Below are 6,592 nucleotides of genomic sequence, written 5' to 3'. Positions count from 1 at the left end.
ATCATAGTGTTAGTTAGACATCAGATATTCTGGACATCACTCAACCGCTCCCCCAGCTCGAGCGCGACACTGGTGAGGATGTAGCGGGAGATAAGCCGCAGCGCGTGGTTAATTTTATGTAGCGTGAGGGGCCAGAGGGAGCACAGGACTGACATCTGAGCAGTGACAGGGTGGAAAAATAGACTCCCGAGGGAGAGGGAAATGGGCAGACGATAATTACACTCTGTTCTGACGGGTGTGTGGAGGAAATGAATTGAATGGACGGACCTGCATAGCAAATTACCTTTGTTGTGAAGGCGCAGCTGTCATTTTGAAGTGCACTCTCACGTTGCTCTGTGAATAGGCCATTTGGTCTTTCGATGGTTGATTCCTTGATTATTAAAAAAAATCGTAGCTTAAGATGTTAGAACTCAGTTTGCAGTATTTGTATTGGTGCATGATGGCATTCAGAATGGCATTTGGCTATATATGCTCGATGACAATTAACCCTATCTACAAAAAACTGGCGATGTAGGCTTAAGCAGGTTGGATGTTTACAAAATGGTTAATATTCCAGAGCCAGATCACAAAGGTGTCATGAAATTAGTGACCTTGACCAAACTCACGCGTCCAGTCACTCCAGTGCTGCCCGGTGGCCGTTTCAGCACCAGGTGAGTGGACAGCGCCTTGTTGAATATGCTCTAGCTCTGCGAGGTATTTGGAAACTGGTGTCGCTGGTTTAAATGACGGCGATGTAACATTATTTGAAATGTTTAGATTGGGGTATAGATGTCAAGTTTAAAACATCCGAAATATACAGTAGTGAGACAAAACAGGCTACTTACTAAACAACACGGGACCATATAGTCCAGAACACTCAGTACATCAGTGCATGGAAAGATGCCATGAGTTGCTATTTTGTAAAGTGCATGAGCTAAAAAAATAAATAATAGTGTATGCCTATTCAACTCGAATATCAATGATGATTCAATTGCACATCTTAATGGAAAGACAGTGCTTTTAGCTTGAGTTTTGATTTTCTACAGTCATGTTAATAATTATAGGCCCGGGGCCTCTGCCTCTGACATTGGCTGGTCCATAAGCGTGGTTGTGTGAAAACCTGGTCTGGTACTGCTTCAATATTAGACGGGGCAGGCGCCCATCAAGCCAATGCCCCGGAGCTTATCTCAATAGCCAGATGGTGGAGGGAAAGGTGGATCTCTGAACAATATATGGGGGGAATGGTGGATCTCTGAACAATCTATGGGGGGAATGGAAGCACGTAGCCTATTAGGCCTACAACAGAAATGTTAATAAATTACACGAATTGCCGTTTAATTAAACATTCTCGAGAACTGTCATAAATAATTTTCATTAAAACGTTTTTCTTAGCCTTCCAGTTCCCCTTCCCAGCAAGTTCAGAGAAATGGGTGAGTGGGTTCAACATGGCGCCCAGTGCTAAGTAGCATCAGTGCTGCCAGGCCGGGTGTGCTCGCTCGTACAGACAGACAGAGATTCAGATGCCACCTAATGGACTAGTGGTTTATCAACCAAAATGATTTATTTGTCTTGCTCAGTTGTGGCTTGCCCAGTAAAAATAAAACATAGCTACAAAGAGAGGACCATTAGGACAAGTCAAGTTGCTTTAGCAATGGCAAAATATAGGTACTGAGTAAGCAACACTCACCAATAAGCCATCCATCCTCAACATCTCCCTTCTGTCGGCATATATGCCAATAATGCTGTTCTGCAGGCATACAGGCCAACAATGCTGTTTTGCATATTAAACATGTCGTGCATTCCACCTGGCCATCTTGCCACAACATTCAGCAGCGTCTTTTGAGCACCACATAAAGTGTGGAAGCCTTTTCTGTTCACATAGTTGAATTCGTTTTGTGATGGTGATTTTATGGCGATGTGGTGGGTGCCATCTATTGATCCGTTCGTATTTGGGAACCCATTGATGGCATCATGGCAAAGAAACCCCTGTTGACGTCAACCTGTTGTGCGATGGTTTATGGAAATGGTATGTGTTACTGTTCGTTTTGCTGATGATTGCATCCAAAACATTGGCTCATCGAGAGGCTGTGAGACGCGAATTGGCAAGCTCCCCGCTGTAAAGTACCGGTTGCCAAAACCCGGAGGGTGGATAGCATTTGGATGTGCACCGGAATGGCATGCCTTTTTAAGGTTAGTCTTAAATCCTCGCAAAAATCCTATAAAAATGGGTTTTGGAAATGGAAATACGAATACGTTTAAAAACGATTTCATGATTACTCTTACAGGTTCACACATTTTCAACATACAGTCTATTTTCCCCATACTACGCTTGACAAACAGTTCCCTTATTCTACCACTTGGCACTGTGTGTACGCATGGTCATGGCACACTCTCAAGCCAACGTTCATATTCGCATTTTGCGTGGAAATGATCCCACGCATGGTTTACACACAGATTTGTGCCTACGCATGAATGATAAATGAGGTCCCAGGAGACCAATAATGTCATGTTCACTGATTATGTTACAAAATATTACAATCTGTTCATACACCTTGTTTTTTTCTGTGGAACATTAGGGGGAAAAATGAGGTTATATGTCACTTTGTCTACATTTATCCCAGAAGCACTTGTATAATCTTATGTGGAAGGGAAGTGCTTTTCAATTAGTTATTTTGATATATTTAATTGAAAAAGCCCTTGCCGTTGTTATTACCTCCTTTGTCACATTAACTATAAGAGAATAAAACATACCACTTCATTCACATGATATCAGGAATGTAATTTAATTATATTAAGGTTCTGACATGTTTATTGTTATTCTTATGATTCCATTCATTTAAATGTTCACATCACAAGTTTCCAGGTGTAAATGACCTGATGAAGTAAAAAGCACACCCCCATATATACAGATGACCAATGCACTCCACCAACAAAAGTACAAAACTGTTGGCAGGATTTTATTCAGAAGGATGCAATGAACACATAACGTCACATGATGGCACTGTTGTAGAAGTTAATCTGCAGTCTACCATCTTTTCAGACCCCTTTGTCACAGAGTGTATTCCATTTTGGTCAGCAACTACAGATAGCTTGCACCGTTTTAATGCTAATATGATAACACAGAAGATGATCATAACGAGTACTTTTAAACAATTGAATAGCCAGTTTAAGACTAAACCTAAACATCAATTTTCCACATAAGCAGAATGCATAAGTCAGGTCTGATTGTGTTAAAGTATGTCCTGGCAACCTTCCCACACCACATCATCTCCATCCATTGTGTTGTAGAACATCAGGCCATTGCAATGAAGATGGCAATATACTGTATCATGCATACAACAGGGGACTGTGTAAACTAAGGGCGGAGAAACAATATCTTGGGAATTCAATGTCAAATTGACAATATTGAGGTTGTCAGAATAGTGTTTCTACTGTGAATCATTTCAAGTACTATTTGTACAGTGTTTCTCAGAGCAATTGTTCATATCCATATCAAACTAGCCTGGTTAATGCATGTAACAATGGTGAACATCAAGAGTTCAAAAGGCAGTTAGCAGGGGCTAAATGTAATGAGGAAACCTGCCTTTAGAAATTAACCAGCTCTGTGCCCCTAAACTGCAGGCGGGGTCATCTGTTGGGCTTTGTGCATTCCTAATGGCACCCTATTCCCTACATAGTGCAGGCCCTGGTCAAACATAATGCCCTACATAGGGAATACAGTGCCATTAGGGACACAGACATAGTATCATGGGTCAGTAAAGTTGTTATCATGTGGAATAAAAGGGGTCACGACCCCCAGACTCCACCATGATCAAAGACCTTGGCCAACATGTTCCATCCTGGGCAAAACCATTGACCCTGAACTACTAAATGCTGCCTACTGAGGCTCTGCCCCACTACAAACCAAGGATAAAGCCAAGGAAGGAAATCTGCAGCAAAGGCACACAATCGGTTTAGGCCTGTCTTTAGAAAATCATTACTGACTTGGAAATATGTCCTTCTGTCCACATACAGTGACTTCAGAATGTATTTATACCCCTTGACGTTTTCCACATTTTGTTGTGTTACAGCCTGAATTCAAAATGGATGAACTATCTGTTTTTTTTTTCACATATCTACACGAAATACCCCATAACGACAAAGTGAAATAATGTTTTCAGACATTTTTGCAAATGTTTGCTAAATTAAATACAGAAACAACTCATTCACATAACTATTCACACCCGAGTCAATACTTGGTAAAAACATGTTTGGCAGCGATTACAGCTGTGAGTATTTCTGGATTAGTTTCTAAGATCTTTCCACACCTGGATAATTTGACCATTATTCTTTTAAAAATGCTTCAAGTTCTATCAAATTTGTTGTTGATCATTGCTAGACAAACATTTTCAAGTCCTGCCATAGATTTTCAAGTAGATTTAAGTCAAAACTGTAACTCAGGAACATTCACTGTCTTCTTGGTAAGCAACTCCAGTGTAGATTTCACCTTGTGTTTTAGGTTATTGTCCTGCTGAAAGGTGAATTAATCTCCCAGTGGCTGGTGGAAAGCAGATTGAACCAGGTTTTCCTCGAGAATTTTGCCTGTTTTAGCTCCATTCTGTTTCTTTTCATCCTGAAAAACTCCCCAGTCCTTAACTATTACAAGCATAACCATAACATGATGCAGGCACCACTATGCTTGAAGATTTGGAGAGTGGTACTCAGTATTGTATTCTATTAGATTTGCCCTAAACATAACACTTTTATTCAGGACAAAAAAAATCATTGCTATGCCACATTGTTTTGGAGTATTACTTTAGTGCCTTTTTGCAAACGAGATGCATGTTTTGGAATATTTGTATTCTGTACAGGCTTCCTTCTTTTCGCTCTGTCAATTAGGTTAGTATTGTGTAGTAACTACAATTGTTGATCCATCCTCAGTTTACTCCTACCACAGCCATGAAACTCTGTAACTGTTTTAAAGTCACCATTGACCTCATGGTGAAATCCCTGAGCGGTTTCCTTCCTCTCCAGCAACTGAGTTAGGAAGGATGCCTGTATCTTTGTAGTGACTGGTGGTATTGATACACCATCCAAATTGTAATTAATAACTTTGCCATGATGAAAGGGACATTCAAATCTCTGCTTTTTTACCAATAGATCCCCTTTGCGAGTCATTAGAAAACCTCCCTGGTCTTTGTGGTTGAATCTGTGTTTGAAATTCACCGGTCAACTGAGGGACCTTACAGATAATTGTATGTGTTGGGTACAGAGATGAGGTAGTCATTCAAAAATCATGTTAAACTAGTGTTTCCCAAACTCTGTCCTCGGGATCCCAAGGGGTGCATATTTTGGTTTTGCCCTAACACTACACAGCTGATTAACATTTTCAAAGCTGAATGATTAGTTGATTATTTGTCCCAAGGACCAAGTTTGGGAAATCCCGTGTTAAACACAATTAATTAACACAGAGTGAGTCCATGCAACTTATTATGTGACTTGTTAAGCAAATGTGTACTCCTGAACTTTTTTTTGGCTTGCCATAACAAAGGGGTTGAATACTTGAGTCAAAACATTTCAGCTTTGAATTTTTTATTAATTTGTAAAAAATAAAAAAAAAAAAAATCTCAGTTTAATCCATTTTAAATTCAGGCTGTAACACACAAACAAATAAAAAAAAGTAAAGGGCTGTGAAAACTTTCTGAAGGAACTGTTTTTAGATTAAGCTACAGGGCGGGGGTAGGTAGAACATGATCCTTTAGGATGTTAGTCTGTTCGGTAAGTCACCTCTGATGAGGGAAATAAACATAGGATGCCAGACAGATGTAAATCACAAGGGATAGATTTATCAAGAATTTGGTCATTCCTACTATGGGTTGTAGGTCATTTATTAATTAACATCTACCATGTTGTTCTCAGATGATGTTAGGCTGAAAACTATTCGAGCTACTGTCCATAGTCTCACAAAATATTTTGGGAAAATAATGTAGTAAGTGTCATGTCATTTATTCACTTTTGTGTAAACCCTACTGTTAATGAAGCAAGAAACAATCCACAAATTGGTTTGAGAACTAGTCATAGCTCGAAGTTTTATTCACTCTGTCATGCAAAAAATAACATCAGTTTTATTCTTTCCAAATGAAACAACTTAAATTCACATCAGTGTACTTCTGTACATTCATGCAGACCACTGTCTCTTGCACGCATACCTACAGCTCCCACTTCCATAATCAGAGCTTTGTGTCTGAAGACAATAGCTTAACCCTAGTGTATCATGGGAATCTCCAGCCCGAGCCCAGTGGGGAACATGTTAATTGGCAGTAGTCTCCATAATGGTGATCTTCCCTGTATGTTTGGCCTACTTCCAAACACTCCCTCAATCACAACTGCCTACACGCCACTTTGTAAAATATTTCCCTGCAGAAATCTGTCTTTTGTTCTCTCTACACTCTACACAATGTATTCCTGGAGAGAGTGGTTCTCATGGAAGGCCTGATGGAGTTTCATTATTTTCCCAGAGTGCCTTTCTTCCTCTCAAAGGGGAAAAGAGGGAGTGTTTTTCTGGGTGATTGGCATAGACATCATATGATCATGAGGTAATGCCGTAGCTGGATGCCGATTGGCTGAGGGGGAA

This window comes from Oncorhynchus masou, chromosome 19, assembly GCF_036934945.1.
Source record: "Oncorhynchus masou masou isolate Uvic2021 chromosome 19, UVic_Omas_1.1, whole genome shotgun sequence".
NCBI lineage: Eukaryota > Metazoa > Chordata > Actinopteri > Salmoniformes > Salmonidae > Oncorhynchus > Oncorhynchus masou.
This window is presented reverse-complemented; position numbering follows the sequence as displayed.